Genomic DNA, 16,675 nt, shown 5'->3' on the forward strand with positions numbered 1-16,675 from the left:
TATTTCTTCTCCTAGATGTATTAGAGTGCTCTTTGATAGCATAAGTAAGTGGAATTTATACGTTCCAAGGTATCTCCTGATTGATAGTACTTACTTATAAGGAATATATTCCAAAGATATATTTTCATAGTGGAGCTACTTTTTTTCAGGAACCCCCGACATTTCTTATGCACAAGTTGATAATATCCTAAAATATGTGCCCCAGTTCAAATATATGGAATTAGATAAAGTATAAATACTAAAACAAATGACTGAACTAAACTAACCAAATGTTTATATAAACCAAGCTAAAGAAGCTGCTGCTATGATAACAAGTCAAAATATATTATGGCAAGTCCATTATCAAGTAAAAGATTTTTTATACTACATATTAGCATGTCATCTTTCTGTTTAACATTAAAAACACTAAAATTTTTCCCTATCACATAAAAATTAAACTATTTACTATATGGCTCATTAAATCACCAGAAAACAGATTGAAATACTACAAGTGTTCAGTTCCAATATTTTTTCACATACTAATTCCACTTTGTGCCAAAGAAAATTCATACTTTACACAGAATCTCTAACAAAGATTTCAACACCTTTCTAACCTCTCTGTCATAAGGAGAAAATAAAATAAAAATGAAGATATTATTTGCCATACTTGAATGTGAACACTTGGCTTTTTTTCTGAGTCTAGAAAGGAAACAAAGAATAAGTTACACAAAATGCAATATTTAGAATAAAATCATTGATTCTAGAATTGACAGCAACTGGATCATTTGCCCTATAAAACAACTGTGCATATTTGTTAGTGACAGAGATTCAGGGAGAACAATATTTACTATAGAGAAAAATTATGACACTTATATAGTAAGAAATATATAAGATATAATAAAAATCTCTAGCATTATGATTTTTTATTAAACACCCTGAAGATTAGTATATTTTGAAAGCCTATATCATTGCTAAATTAGTTATTTCTAATCTTTACATTCCTAACAAATATATACATATGCACTGTTATGAACTAAATGTTTGTGTCCCACCAAATTCTTATGTCGAACTCTAACCCCCAGTGTGATGGTATTTAGCCATGGGGTCTCTGAGAAGCAGTTAGAGTTAGATGAAGTTGTGAGGCTGAAGCCAGCATGACAGGATTAGTGCCCTTATAAGAAAAGACATGAGTTTGAGCCAAGAAAAGGCCAATATACTACATGAACTTGGGAAAACTACTTACTAAACCTACAAAATTTCTTATATCTAGATTCACTAATATTTCTTTATACCCAATGATGCATTTGTTCCATCCATAGATACTCTAGAAGAGTCCTGAGTCCCTCTTAAAGATTTTTAAGAGACTCTTTTAGAGTAATTAACACCACATTATATATCTCACAATGTTTAAAATTATTTTGTAATTACTCAGTCATTTGAAATGGGCTAATTCAGGGTTAATTTCCAAACAAATACTCAGTGGTAAAAAGAGCAGGTTTCTTTTAGAGCAAACATTCTGAATTTTTGATAATGCAGTCTGTCAGTCCTGCCAAATTTTGCTCTAACGCATTCCATGTAGACTTAAATTCTAGCAGGCTTGAGCAGGTGCTATTTGTGAAATCTAGTGGGATTAATTCTTTGTAGTTTAACAAGCCAAGCCCTATTATGCACTAAATCATCTCAACGTCAGCCTCCTCAAGAATTATTTAGCTTAAACAAACCATAATCTGTTGCCAAGAGAGATAAAATAATAATAGTAATTATAGCAGGCAAGTGTTGTAACCTTCTGACCAAGACCTTGTTGACATTTCAGCCTTTTCTGTGAATTGAACTTGTCAAGTTTATATAGACGGTATTTGCACTGATTTCATTTCACATGTGTTATTGCAAAGTTTATGTTATATTTTTCAAACAAAGTATAAAAAAGCCTGTCCAATAACATGGAAAATCCTGGAAGGACGACACGTGCATGATAGGTCAAAACAACAGTCTGACTGTCTCATCTTAGTGCTATAAAACTCAGGACTTAAAAGGAAGACATTTTATTGCAGGATTTTAAACTATTTAGTTTTATTCTAGTTTTGACTGATATTAATGACTCAACATGTTTAATTGAGAAATAAGCCACACAGTATATCCTACAGTTTTCCTGAGCCAACAGTATGCTCAGAATGCTTCTCTTATGTAAAAATAAAGGAAGTGCAGATACTGATTGTGATTAAATTGAAGACTGACAGAACTGCAGTTTTCAAAAACGTATGATTGATCATCATTTACCTTTGGTGTATTACATACAGGATATGCTTCAAGTGTTGTTTAAACTAGGAGAAATTTCACAGTGCACAACATTGTTATATTTAATACAAATCCTCTAGGGCAGAGGCTAAGCAACTGGATCAGTATCAAGAACAGAATGTTTTTCGCTTTGATGAATGCTCTAGTCAAGTGTAGGGTTCCAAATGGAACCCGAGATCACTGTGATAGAACTGGCCAGCAAAAAATAAAGTTTCTACCAGAATCAGGAATTGATTAAGTGAATGAATGAGAAACAGCTTTAAATATTAAGGAATTTCATTTAAAAAGCCTTCTTAGCAATAGGCACAATGCAACTGATAGAGTTTCCATACATTAATTACCCTTCTATGTTTTCATGACAAATAACTAAATGGTTTTATGATTTTGAAAATGCTGTTGGTTATATACTCTTGGCACAGAGGCTGTACTATTTTCCTGCTAAATGCTATACAAATTGTTTATAACCACAATACCAAGCATGCTTTCCACTTATTTAAGTAACTGTTCTTCACTATGTCTCATCTTTTCTGTTGATTTACAGTTGTCAGTGTTGAACTACAAAGGAGCTAGGAAGCCATGATAAATGAGAATACACATGCAATAAATAGCAGACTGAAGTGATGCATCTGTTTTAGAGAGCTATCCTGCCACTTGGCTAGTTTCATTTCCTGAGTAAACAACTATAATTTTCTTATTATAAACCTTACTGAACTCAGGTTCAGGCAGCTGTGAATTTCTATAGTGGCTCCACTGAGGAACTGTTGATTAACCACTTAATATACCTCCTGTCTAAAATCTCTGTGGCAGCAGAGAAAATTTCAGTAATGCACTTATTAACCTAATGTTCATGTTTTCAAACTCAAATCTGAAGGTAGTTACAAGAGTCTGGTGTTCTAAAATTGTGAAAGTTTGTTCGGTCATCTTTTAAAATACAAGAATTTTTTTGAATAATAAATTTAAGGTCTTTCAAATTTATATATAATATTCTTAAATACTCCCATTTGTTAGGTGGAATTGAAAGGTAAGTGAAAATAGGACAGGATTTTAAAATGGAACATATGTCCTTGTATGCCTCCTATTTATGAATACTGCCCAAAAAGGGGAGTGAGTCCAAATCAAAGTAATATTTCTTTTTTTAACTAGTAATTTTTTTCAAGTATAAAAATCTGTATGAAGATAGTCATGCATGCACTATATTTCAGCTATTTGCTTCTACCTTATTTAGAAAACCAAATTTGAACAAAATCATTAAGTGCTTAAAAATATTTTTGTAATTATGACAAATTTTATGTACCATGTAGATAGTACAAGCCTGGGACATCTTTATTATGAACACCAGACTACTTCAAGAAAAAACTATGCCTTCAATCAATGCATTACGTGTGTCAGTACCTCAACTTTCTTCCTCTTCAGATTAATTCCCGCCAATTGTCAAACTTCCTCAAAGATATTCATAGAGAATCCAGTGATGCTGGTATTCCGTTTTTCTACATGTTGTATTTTTGTTATTCTCACAGAGTGTCACTAATGAGTGATTCTTTCTCCACAATCTGAAGTAGAAGCAAAGTTGGCTGACAATGGAACATTATGACCCCAAAATATACTTACTCATTTTAGAGGACTAAAGTAGGTAGGCAGCCTTATATTGCTTGGACTGCTCGAAAAGTCAACTTTAACTTCAAAAGCAGTGTGGGATACTGCATCAAAGTAACATGCTGCATACAAAGACCACTAATGTTTAATCAGCAATCAAATCTCTATTTCAGAAGCTTCTAAATGTATTTAGTACTGTCATTTTATTTAAAAAAAACTTCTAATTTTTTTATTTACTTAATTTTTTACTTCCTTTATTATTCTAGGAAATTGATATATCATATTACATAATTGCTTTTATTGAAAGTTCAAAGAGAATGATTTTACTCAATTTGAAATTCTTTTTCTAAAAGCAGTATACCAAAGTAACCTCCAGAAACAAAATAAGCCATAAGTTGAAATCCTAAACTAAAGTTTATCATGCAAAGTTGTCTCTTCTAGGCTTTGTATACAAAATTTAGTTATTCTAAAAAAAAATGTGCAATTACATACTTATTACATCTATATTGATAGAAGTGAAAGTAAGTATATATGCTTACTTTAGAAACAACTGTATATCAAGCTGAATTTTAATGACTTATTTACTTTCTCTTTTGAATTATCTTAAAATAAGTATCTCAAAATTCCATTTACATTGCATATAACAGTTCCTTATTGATTCTATTCCAAGACTAAATAATTAATGAACACATTTTACATTTGAGATTTTAAAAAAATACATAGATTAGAGGTTCAGAAATATCTGGTTTTTTAAATAAAATTAATTCAATTGTTTAAAACTCAATTTTTTAAAAAACATTTAAAAAATATTTCCTCCCCCAGGGTCCCAACACTTCAGTTATCTATACATATAGAACAGCAGGGTTTTTTACATCAGTAGTATAAAATGGGAAAGAGTATGTTACATTCTAAAAACCAAACTAAACCAAATAAAAATCAAACAAACAATATGAATACCCCTTAATATTTATTATGAGTTCAAAATACAGGAATAAAGCTGTCCAAAATCTGGACTTGGAATCCCTCTCTGGATCATTGTGACTCCTAGGTGGGTCTTCTTCCAATCTTACTGAGGAATAATCTTATTCTTATGGAAAAGATTAACTGTTTTTGCCAGAACAATACATGACCATCAGAATCAAGTTTTTAAATATTCCATCAAATAAGTGAAAACTCACTTCTGTAACCATGCCTCTAAAAGACAGCCAATCCATGACAACAAGTTGTTTCTGAAGCCAGCCAATTAGCTGCAGCCTCACTTACGTGAATATATTTATACAAGTCAACTAATCAGTGATATTTCACTTAAATAACCAGTTTTTAGCAAAAAAAAAAAAATCAACCAATTCCTAAATACTCCTGCTTCTTAAAGTCCTTCAATCCTTGAATACCAAGTTTCCCAAGACCCTATGTAAGATCAGCTCTCTGGTTTCTCAGAAAGATGGTGTCTTAAGAGTAAAACTCTGATTTAGCAAGGAACACACTCAGATTATGTGTTGGATATTGAGTGATTGTCTTTTTTACACTTATAATTCCAGTAGGTCAATGTAATAAGCAGTATCATTAGTCCATTTAAAATGGCTACAATAGAGCTTTAATAAACAAATGCATTTATTTTTCTCAGTTAACAAGAAATCCAGAAGCAGGAAGAACTAGTTGGTATAAGGATCGATGAAGTAATCAACGGTCCAGGCTCTTTCTATTTTGCTGCTCAACCATCACTGCTGACATCTTAGAAAAAAGAAGGGGAGAATAGATTTTGGGTAGGTTGCTAGCAGTGACGGCCACAATATTATAGTAGCTAAGAGTTTAGTTTCTATAATTATTTTCTCTGGGTTAAAATTTTTGTTCTGCTACTTATTAGCAGCTTGATTGGACAAATTATTTTCCCTTTTCCTGAACCTTAGTTTTGTCTATAAAAGGATCTACCACAGAGAACTGTAGTAGGAATTAAATTATACAGTACTTGTATAGCATTTAAGATAGTAACTGAACAATAGATCAGTATTATTATTATTATTACTATATAAGTGCACTTATGCTCACTCCTATTGGTTTTTCATGAAAAACAGAATCACAGGTAATATTGATACTGCTAAGTTTCCTATGCAGAAAAGATAGAATAGCAAACTAAGGTATTTTTTGCTCTGTCAAAATTGACAAAAAACTTCTTTAAAAAGCGGGAAAAAAATGCACCAGTTTATGTTGATAAAAAGTAACCCTAAGATTGTTTGCATTTTAGCGTCCTTTGTTTTTCATCTGCAAGTTTCCATTTTTAAAGAAATCTAAACACGGTGAAATTATTGACTAAAAAAAAACTAAAAAAAAAGTGCTCACTTCGGCAGCACATATACAAAAAAAACCAAAAAAAAAAAAATCATCCCACATTTGATGAAAGTTCATGAACCATGGCAAAACTTTTGTTGAACCTCCCGGAGTTTCAGGTTTACTTGAAACTGAAGCCAGGTGAGTCTCAGATTTTATTATTAATGTTTCACAAAGTTCTACAAATGAAACACGATTTCTGCAACAAGTAATGTTTGATCCTTACCTGTTGCTAACTCTTCTTCAAAATGTCTCCATACTTATATCTGACTTTTTCATGCTTATATAATAATTTTAAGGCTGAATTCTTTACATTTTTAAAGTTTATGATTAGCAACAGAGATAAATATATTCTCATTCAATAAATATCTTTTTGTGATAAGGTGAGTTATTGGCAATTCCCAGAAATTCACTTTTTCCCTGAGAAGGGTATAACTATATAATGATTTCTTCCTCTTAAACAATCTTAGACAAAAGTACAATTTTTTTTTCAATTTTTACACTTAGGATTTCACACTTACTAATCTCAAGTTGATCAGCTCCAGTTCATAGTAGTTATTTCTTACGAGTGTTCTGTACACAGTGACTTGAATTTTCTACATTCTTTATTTCTTGATAAACACACCACACAGATTATTTACATGGCATTTCTTATTTTAATACAGAGGAAAGAGAAATAGTGACAAAAGTACCATTATATATATTCTGATTTTGTTCAGTAATATTGTGTTATATATGACTCAAGAACAGACATTTCTTTATTTTTATAATAATTCACTTTTTAATATCAATGAGAATAAATTAGTGGCAAATCCCTGTGAATACATATTGTCATAATTATGCTAGGTAGGTACCTAAATGTTAATGCATTATAAAATCCTCCTTTTCTAGGTAATATAGTATAGAAAAGAAGCGAGCATGCTTAAGTAATTTATTAGCCATTCAATGGGTGCTTCTCCCATTTTAAAATACACGGTGAAAAGGACAGAAGATCATGGGAAGACCCTTGAAAGGTCTGTAGTGTAACATACATGTAAGGAAATGAATCAGTTAGGATGAAACCATATAATATAAGTTGAATTAAGTACTAAGAAAATATAGTCTAAAAGTAAGAACAAAACTGGTTTTGTTTAGGTTTCTTGATTAAGTTCTGTCTCATTAAAATGTGTGCCTATATTCATTTATTTATGTTTTTAATGATACTTCCTCCAGCTTCTTATTGAAAGAAATAAATAGAAGAATGAACAATCAAAAGCATGAAACTCAGTGAATTTTAACAGGGTGAACATTCCCATGTAACAAGCAGTGAGACAGAATATAATCAGAACCTTAGAAAGTCCCCTTGAGCTCTTTTAATCACTAACCAACCCATTTTTTAAGAGTAACTACTGACCTGAATCCTAACACAATAGATTATTTTGTCTGGTTTTGAAATGTACCTATATGAAATCATACAACATAGACACTTCTTGCATCTAATTTCTTTAATTTACTTTTACGCTTTTGAGATCCATTCATGTTTGAAATATAATAGTAATTTTCTTACTTTCACGGCCATTGTATAATATTCCATGATTCCTTATCCATTCTATTATTGATGGACATTTGGGTTGTCTTTGATAAATCTTTTTATGAATTTCTATTGTTTATGTATCTAAATTGCTGTGTCATAAGACATGCATGTATTCAGCTTGGAAATACAGTCATATAAGGGATTGGTAAAAGTGGACTTTACCAATTTACAGTGAATGAATTTCCTATTGCTTCATGTTCTCTCTTACCTGGTCTGCAATTTTCATCTTAGCTATTCTCATAGGTGGTTAGTAGCAGCTTTTGAGTTTTTAATTTGAGTCTTTTTCATATGTTTACTGGCCATTGGAATGAATATCCTCTGCTGTGCAATGACTGTTGCTTTTTGTACTTATTATATTGGCTGCTTCTTAAAACTGAATTTTAGGAGAACTTTATGTATTTTGAATACGAATCCTTTCCAGAAATATGAATTACCAGCATCTCCTCTTTTTATGTGGCTTGCTGTTTCACTCTTTGAATGTTGTTTTCTGATGATTGAAATTATTTAATTTTATTGTAGTCCAATTAGGTAATATTTTCCTTATAGCAAAAGTTTTATATGTCTTATTTATTTGTTCGGCTCAGGCCAAATATTTAATGCCCTGATGTATTAAGCTTGTAGGCAGCTACATTGTAACTTCTAGGCAGTTAATAAAAAGATAGAAGTGCCCTTGGAAGGAAAATACAATCAAGATTGTATTTGAGATAAACCAGTGATATTGAGTGGAATGGATTTAGAGGAGAAAGATTTACTACAGGCAGATCAATAAGAAACTACTGCAATCACTTGTGTGAGAGCTAATATGATTGGAAGGAAATCACACCCTAGATTCTCCTTGTATTTCACATGTCACTTCATTCTTCCCCCTACCACACATAGGGCAAAACATTTTCCTGTTAATACAACATCACATAAGATACTAACAGCTAGACCCTAGAGGCACGTGCACTAGGTGGCCACAGAGTTCAGTGTAGATCATGCCTGCCCGATTCTAGACATGTCCTTTGACACCCTGACAGTGAACAGTCACCAACCTGCCAATTCAGCAGCCTTGCCAGTGTGAATTAACCCAGCATCTTAAGAAACAACATCAAACTCTGAAATCTTCTACAGGACTCACATTTTTAGGTCTGAGGATATAATCTACCATTGACTGTAAGATACAGTAAGAGACACTGCAAATCAGGTTTAGGCCAGTTGAGCAATACTCCTGATTTCCTACTCCTAACTTTTACTTTCTTGACTTGAGCATTTTTATTCTTTACTCATATGGTTTAATTAACAGTCACAAGAACTTTAAAAAACGTCCTGCTTCCTCCTTTAACCCAACTGACAAGCTTCCATTTGCCTTCTCAGAAAACAGCCTCTCCCTCTCACAGGAAACACTTCCAGCCAATGCTCCCCTTGGTGTCTCAAAACAAAGCCAGCAACACAGCCCAGGCTTTTCTGCTCTCCAGGCTTTTTCAGTAGGTTCAGTCTTGTTGGAAGGCAGTGCCTGCCATCTGACCTCTGTATTGCACATCTACACAGGCGAGATGGAGAAAGAGAGGGTGGGCAGAGCTGACAACTGGGTCAGGAGAAGGAAGAGAAAGAGACAAAAACAGAGTCTGGGATCCAAAGAGCCTAAACACTGTTTGGTTTGGCTTTCAGACACAGCAGCTCATCAACAGGAAATGTCAGCTTATTAAAGACTTCACATGGCATCATCAGACGACAGCCATCAGACCCTTTGGCAAGGTTCCCAAGATCACACTGAAGGGAGAAAAACAATATGAACCAATACGAATGTCTACATTTCCTTTCTAAGACAGAGAGTTTACTAGGTTTGCTGACTTGGCAAGCTGTTAACAGAACTAATTTGATTGCCTTGGCAAGGGTAAGATGATGCAGGAGGAGATGGTTCAGCTCTGATGCCAGCTTTGAATTCCAATGATTGTCCTGAATGCTGCTGACCTGATATCTGTCATTGAGGAGACAGGGTGGCGTGGGTTGGTGAATGCAGAAACATCACCAAAAGTAACCACTGCTGATTGAAGCTGGCCATGCATAGGTGTAAGGGAAAAGCCCTTCCTGTCAGAGGCAGGCAAGAGTCACCCTGGGCCTATTTTGGGATCGAGTTTCCAAGAAGATGCATTTATCATGCTTGTCACACCTGTGAATGTGCCAGTTGTGTTATCCTCACAGTTATCACTTTGCTCTTAAAACTGTTGGCTAAGAGCCTTTCCTATTAGAGGATAGATTCTATTAATCTAAAACCTAAAGTCTGTTATTTGTTGAATTAACAGAACTTCATCTTCTTCTTGCCCAGGCCGGGAAGAAGGAGGGCACTCACCTCTGGTACTAGTTACAGGGCACTATGGTGTTTCATCCCCTGGAAACAAACTGGAAGCTGAAGGGAAGATGCATTTATAAGCTGCATGACACTCTCTATTGACTAGTCTGTGTGCTTTTGTTTCCCTTGGTGCACCTGATTGGCAGCTTCACTAACCAGTTTCCACAGCCTCTGAAGTTGTGTTGCTATTGAAATCCACAGCTAAACATGAAGAAGCAAACAAATCAATACAGGTTGTCTTCACTAAGGTTGGTAGGATACTCCCCAAACAACTTCCTCACTCACTGCAAAATGCATATGCCACTGAGGCAGTAGACACCTGGATTCACTCACCACTGAGCACCTTGCCTTTGCCTCCAACATCTCTGCCAGCATCCTTTATTCCTCTTGGCATCTATCCTTTTTAATCACACTCTTCTTGGAATGCCAGGCCAGGCAGATTCAGTCATCAAGAAAGCCCACAGGGCTATTCCTAGTAGACGGAAAGGGCATCTGTGACTAAGCAGGGACATGTGGCCTCAATTTCATCCCAGGTGCTTGCAAATCTTCCTCACACCTAGTGAACTTTAGTCAACCATAGGGCAATTGTGAATTTCTTGAAGAGGCTCAACTCTGCAGAGCTTTGGTTATTGTTTGAAAAGGTATCCTAGATTCCAGACTACAGTTGAAAATACAGCCTGCTTCTCCAAGCAGATATATTTCCCTTACTTTATGCAGGCCAGCCTGTCTCGGGTTACTTTCTCAAAAGTGCTATAAAGATAGATGGCTGCCACTCTAACTTTGCTGAAATACTCACTACTCCTTATTTGTTTATATAGAATGGATGGTAAGTTAAGAATTTAGGATATATTAAAATGGGTGATTTATTTAATAGTATGAGTCATATTCTTGTTCATTCAGCCAACAGTATTTATGTAATTCACACTATGTGCCCAAGTAACTATGTGTGGTAAGAAGGAAGATAAGTTAAAAAATGCATTAGTAAGTTTCCAGGATTATTTAAGGGAAAAGATTTTTTCTCTTAATAGGCCAAACTACTTTACTCAAGATTAAAACTGGAATTTTCTCTTGATTTGGCAAGATCCATACATTAGTATGTAAGTCAAAACTTGTAACAGAAACAACCTTCTAAATAATTTAACCTGAAAAGAAATTAAAGTGCACTGGATAGCTCACACAGCTTCCAGGAAGACAAGATACCTAGGTTTGTAGGCTCTGTCTGCAGTCAGCATTGACATCACAATACAGAACTGTTCAGTGAAGCCACCTCTGCTGCCATCAGTGAGCAGACCCTGGGACTGCCAACAGAACTTTGGCTACTGTTGGCCTGGAAGCTAAGGAGCCCTCTTCCCATAGCAAAATCAATTGTATATGGTATCTACTTCTTTCAATCATTAGATCCTAAATCAAAGTCTGGGGTGAGAATATCTGATTGACAGGTCCTAATTCACATGCACAAATCCTAGTTGCACAGAAGGCTGGAAAAGCCTGTGTACTTCATTTATATCTCTAAATTGGGAGACACACATTGCCAAAATTCAGAGGTAGAGAGAAGACAATAATCATTTGACAGAAAATTAGTGGCTTTGCTCCAAAAACCCAGAGCCTCTGCTGCTATTCTTCTATCAGGGTTTGCTGCAAACTCCATGGGGAGCCTTTTCTGCCACAGAACTGTTAGTAACATTAATTCCCCAGAAATAAATAGATGAACAGCCAGAACCAGGCAGGGAAACTTCTCTTGCTCTGAGCTTGACCGAAAGGTCATAGCTTTGGCAGCACTCCAGTAAATGGGTCAGAAAAATCCACCCAAAATAGGTGTGTGTCTTCTCCAAAATCTAAAGATGTTCTCCAAACATTGTGCTTCTTTCTTAATGATACGGGAAGAAGGTGCAGCAACTCACACTCTATTGTGAAAACTCTATACCACTGGTTTTTCCCTTTTGCCTAGATTTCTAATATGGCTCAGTATAGTATTATTACGAATCCTGTCTTTATTTAAAATATTGATATTTTATTCATCATGGATTATTTTACATTAATGATGTTTTTCAATTATTGCATTAAAATATTTTCTGTCTTGATTACTGTTTTTTTAGTCTCTCCTTAAATTGTGTGCCCTTCAAGAGTACCTCACTAATGCTGGACCTGCTTTAGGGCCATCCTCAGGAATAGTCAACTTCCGTGTTTCCAAGAGATCCTATTGTTTAAGGGAGATGGATATAGCATGTACTTTAGAGAAAAAAAGATCTGGATAGGGGTATGTACACATGAAATAGGATGGCTAGATGGTCTTGGAGAGAAGGTAATATTTAAGGAAAGATATGAAAAAAGGAAGAGAGACCTAGATTTGTGTTTACACAGGTTAGTTTGGACCACTGATGTGGACTTAGAGAGCTGGTGATGGAGTATTATCACCAAGTGTCTCTCAAGGTCAGAGATTTGGATTATCATCCAGTCATGCAGCTTATCAACATAAGCTTTCCCTCTGCCTCAGTAACTAAGGTCTCTGCCCCATTACTCGGCCTCTGACACTCTGGGATTCTGGTCTCCCTTTTGAAATCTGGTAGCCAGTTTAATACATAAACTTCCACCAGCATCTCTGGCCAACATAAAAAACCCATGCCCATCCAGGTCTTTTAACTACAGTTTCCAGAATGCCTTGAGGGCCAATTACAAAGACAAACTTGGAAAGAGAAGGTTTATGTATCAAAAAATAACTGCCAGATTTTGTAACTATATGTATATATATATATACATATAGTTATAAAATCTGAAGGATGCATATGGGAATAGAGTCTCAGGGAACTAAACCATAGGGAAGACCGTAATTTTAAACTGAGCTGAGTTTATCAACACACACATGCATTTACCAGAGTCTGAATTCAATCCGCAAGCTCAAGCAGCTGAGAGTGGTTCTAATTTATTTGCCTGGCAGTTTTTAATAAAATTTGGACTCAATATTGATCTGCACTACAAAAAACGGAGATGTCAAAAATTCCTTGGAATAGTATAAGGAAAGTATCTAAACACATAGGGAATTCTGCCTATTGGAATTACCACATGTAATCCGTCTACCAACCCCTAACCTTTCCTCTCAAGAATGCTCTGATGACTGTTCTCAAGTCATGGAGAAATAGGTTTTTGAGAGGCATTTTATTTTATATTTTCATAGTATGTAAATATTTTCAACACAGACTTGAATAGAATTACCATTGCCTAAAGAGTGTCCTTTAGTCCCAAAACTATATTCAATGTAAATAAAAAAAAACTAGACATAACTATCATATGGAAGAATTTGTCCCAGTTTACAATCTATGTGGAAAAAAAATCAGTATGGAAAAATAACTAGCTGGTTTTAAGGACTGGTAATCTCCTAGTAACTTTTTATATACCTTAATGCTTTTACTAAAAAGCAAAAAGCTTAATGTATTTTTATTTTACAAAATATTATAAATTGAAGGGATGCCAATTACCATGAGCATATCTATTTGTCCAAGACTTTCAAAGGAATGAATAGCTGACTAAATAACCAGCCATTAATGCTAGAAAAATAATGTCTGTTTTAAAGGGCAAAAATTCAAGCACTAAAGTAAATTCTAAATGAACATGTCCAAGCAGTAAGGAAGTCAAGTAAGAAAAAGTCACTTTTCTGATAGGCATACATTTCTTGAATCTGACTTGAATCATCTGACTTCTGCCCCATTTGCTTCAAGACTTCACTATTGGAATACCTTGTTAACACATCAATACTCCAGACCTCCCCACTTCAAAAGCTGAGGCTAGACTCTCATGCCACATGTGGGTCAATTGGATCTGAAGTCCTCATCACCTCTAAGGGTTTTCCCTTTTAAATTATGGGCACATTGGGATTATTTCGGTTTTTACCTTTTCATTTTCTCTGATGCATAACCACATCACTCCTTGTATTTGCAGTAGTATTTTTCGATCAGTAGTTTTTTTTTTCTAATTCCACAGGCATAATTACAGCTCAGTCTGCCATGACTGCGCTTTTCCCTTGACTATTAAAGGAGCATTCTACATAGTATGTTGTCCTCACTCTTTTCCTGTCTATGCAGGATTTCCTCCAGAGGTATTTCCTATCATCACATCTTTGCAATTTACCCTGCAGTTAATAGTTGTACCTCATTGCTAGGCAATTAAATTAAACTCCTCGGCTGGATCTTCAAGGACATTCAAGAACGTGTTCTCCTTCTTCCTTAACAGAAGAGAAAATGTGGCAGAGAAGGGCCCCTCGCACACCTGCCTGGCACGGCCGCTGGCCCCCAGGTCACTTCCGGTCCTGACAACACGGCCCCGCCCGCCCTCTGAAGCCTGGAGGGTCTGTGTCCCCACGTCCTCTGTAGGAAGAGGCCAATGGCCAACTAGACGACGCTTTGAGGCGTGAGCCCATAGGCCAGAATGTGACTTGTGTGACAAGGCCGCCCCCACCACCGAGGCTGCTGGGAAAGAGACCTGGCCTCGAATCTCCCTCCTAGCCCGAGCCTGAGGCAAAGCCGGGAAAGGCCCCAAGGAGGCGGGTGAGAGTCCCAGCCCCCTCCCCGGGGTCCGACAACCTGGACTGGGACCAGCTGGACGACCCTAAGTAACCCGTTCGGAGGTGGCGGAGAGGCCGGGCCCCCGGAGCAGGCCGGCCGGGCGGTGGCCGAGCAGCGAGGCACCAGGCCAGCGGCCCCGGAGGACTCACCTGTGAGGCAGCGGGCGCTTCCGGCCTCAGCGGACGTCACTCGCGGGTCCCGGGCGAGCAGGAACGCAACGCAGCGGGCGCCGCCCCCTCGGCCGGGGCCAGAGCTGAGGGGACCTGAGTGGGGCGCACCTCCGAGCCTGGCTGAGGTCCTCGGCTCCGGCAGACGAGGACTCTCTGGAGGAGCAGTTTGGGACTTCCTCCGTCAAGAAGTCGGCGCTGTTCGAGGGTCCTTGTCCACTTGCCCTGTGCCCGGGGCGGGGATTTGCGGACGCGCCGCACAGCCGGGGACCCGAGCGCGGACGTGGACGCCCCGCAGGAGGCGCTGTTGCTGAAGAGCCGGCGTGGTGTGCTCTGCCTGAAGGACCTGCATGCGCGGAAGATCCCGGCCCTCGGCCCGGCTGCAGGGGTTCACGCACCAGGCGATGGAGGAGACTCAGAGACCGCACTTGGCCAAGGCTGAGATCCAGAAGGGTCTGAAAGAGAATGGCCACCCTCCTGCAGACCTGAACTCCATGGCAAAATCTTTCTCTGACCTCTTCACTAGGTTAGAGAAACAAGTAGGAGATGATGAAGGCGCGCGTAGGAACGAGACTCACTGAAGACGTGAGTTGAGGATGACACAGACGAATTGAAAAGATACCAAGCACCAGAGGCCCAAGAAGGGACACTCAAGCTGGCAAGCGAGGAGGTGGCCCGAGTCGCGATCAACGGAAGGCCCGAGTGGAGGCCTTGGTCTTCCAGGCCAGCCTGGGGAAGGAGCGGATGCTCATCCCGCTGGAGAAGCAGAAGACTAAGGAAACTGAGGAACTGACCGGAATCTGTGCCAGCCTCACTTCCAAGATGGAGAAGCTCTGACATGTAAGTCCCTGACCAATGCCCGACTGACCTCCTGTCTGTCTGTCTGTCTGAGTCTTTTTGACCCTGTCAGAAAGTCTCATGTTCTTTCTTCTGTGTTAACCTCAATTCGTGTTTAAACTAAATGGCTTTAAGAAGAAGACTAAACAAAGTTTTCCGTAAGTAAAAAAAGAAAGAAAATGTGCCTGACATCACTTACGGTTCGTCAGAGTTTTTGACTGTTCACGTTCCTTTTCTTGCCTCTACCCAACAGTTTTTCCTTGACTTGAATCTGCTTGTATTGCTTTCCTCTCTCTGACTCCATGTCTCTGTTCTGTGTCCTCATATGTGCAGTACGCATTGCGTCCCATGATACGACCACCGTATGAAGCATACCTAGGTCTTTTTCGTATGTGTGCTCATTGTGTCTTCCACATGAGATTGTCGCTTCCTGAGAATAGATGTCTCCTATTTATTTTTTAATACTCTCAAAATGTTTAAAATAGAGGAATCAAGCTACTGTATGCTACCCTGGAAGTCATTAATCCTAGAATTTAACGGTGACCATGGACCCCAGAGAGTTAATGGATGGGCTTCAGAAAATCCATGCCCCCCAACCCCAGGTTGTATTATACAACAGAAAATGTTAAGTATCACTGATCTGTTCTAGCACTAACTACAATGAAGAAACTGAAATTCAAGGTCAGAAACCTAACTTACTTGAAGGGAATATACTTTTTGAATCCTTGTTTCTTTTGACTTCCAAACTCAATTTTACATACTCTTGGGGATATAAACTTCGATGAAACATCTTCAAAATTCACTGCTCTACCTGTAGGCAGAATTTGTCATAAAGATCCCAGCAGATGCAACCCCTAATCTCCTGGAAAAGGAATTTCATAATTTCCTTCAGTTTACTTTCACACAAACATAAAATCAGCCTCTTTGAGCAACCACCACATTATATTACTTTCTTATATCCTGAAAACACACACACATATACACACACACCCTAAGGCCTTCCAATTAGGAGGAGATC

At 37.4% G+C, this 16,675-nt stretch overlaps 2 long non-coding RNA genes across 2 annotated transcripts in view; one reads left to right on the forward strand and one right to left on the reverse strand.

The window, feature by feature from the left end:
* Window positions 1-5,438: 5,438 nt before the first annotated feature.
* On the reverse strand, window positions 5,439-6,831 carry LOC140685739 (uncharacterized). The gene is made up of 2 exons (XR_012059108.1): window positions 6,714-6,831; window positions 5,439-5,598 (listed from the first exon to the last, which is right to left on the reverse strand). It is a non-coding gene; the product is annotated as an uncharacterized lncRNA (long non-coding RNA).
* Window positions 6,832-14,545: 7,714 nt separating this feature from the next.
* The window catches only part of LOC140685735 (uncharacterized), a 280,125-nt gene continuing 277,995 nt past the window's right edge, over window positions 14,546-16,675 (forward strand). Inside the window, exon 1 of the long non-coding RNA XR_012059096.1 lies at window positions 14,546-15,660. This is a non-coding gene — a long non-coding RNA (uncharacterized lncRNA). The remainder of the gene's footprint in view (window positions 15,661-16,675) is intronic.

Source organism: Vicugna pacos, chromosome 2 (genome assembly GCF_048564905.1).
Source record: "Vicugna pacos chromosome 2, VicPac4, whole genome shotgun sequence".
Lineage (NCBI taxonomy): Eukaryota > Metazoa > Chordata > Mammalia > Artiodactyla > Camelidae > Vicugna > Vicugna pacos.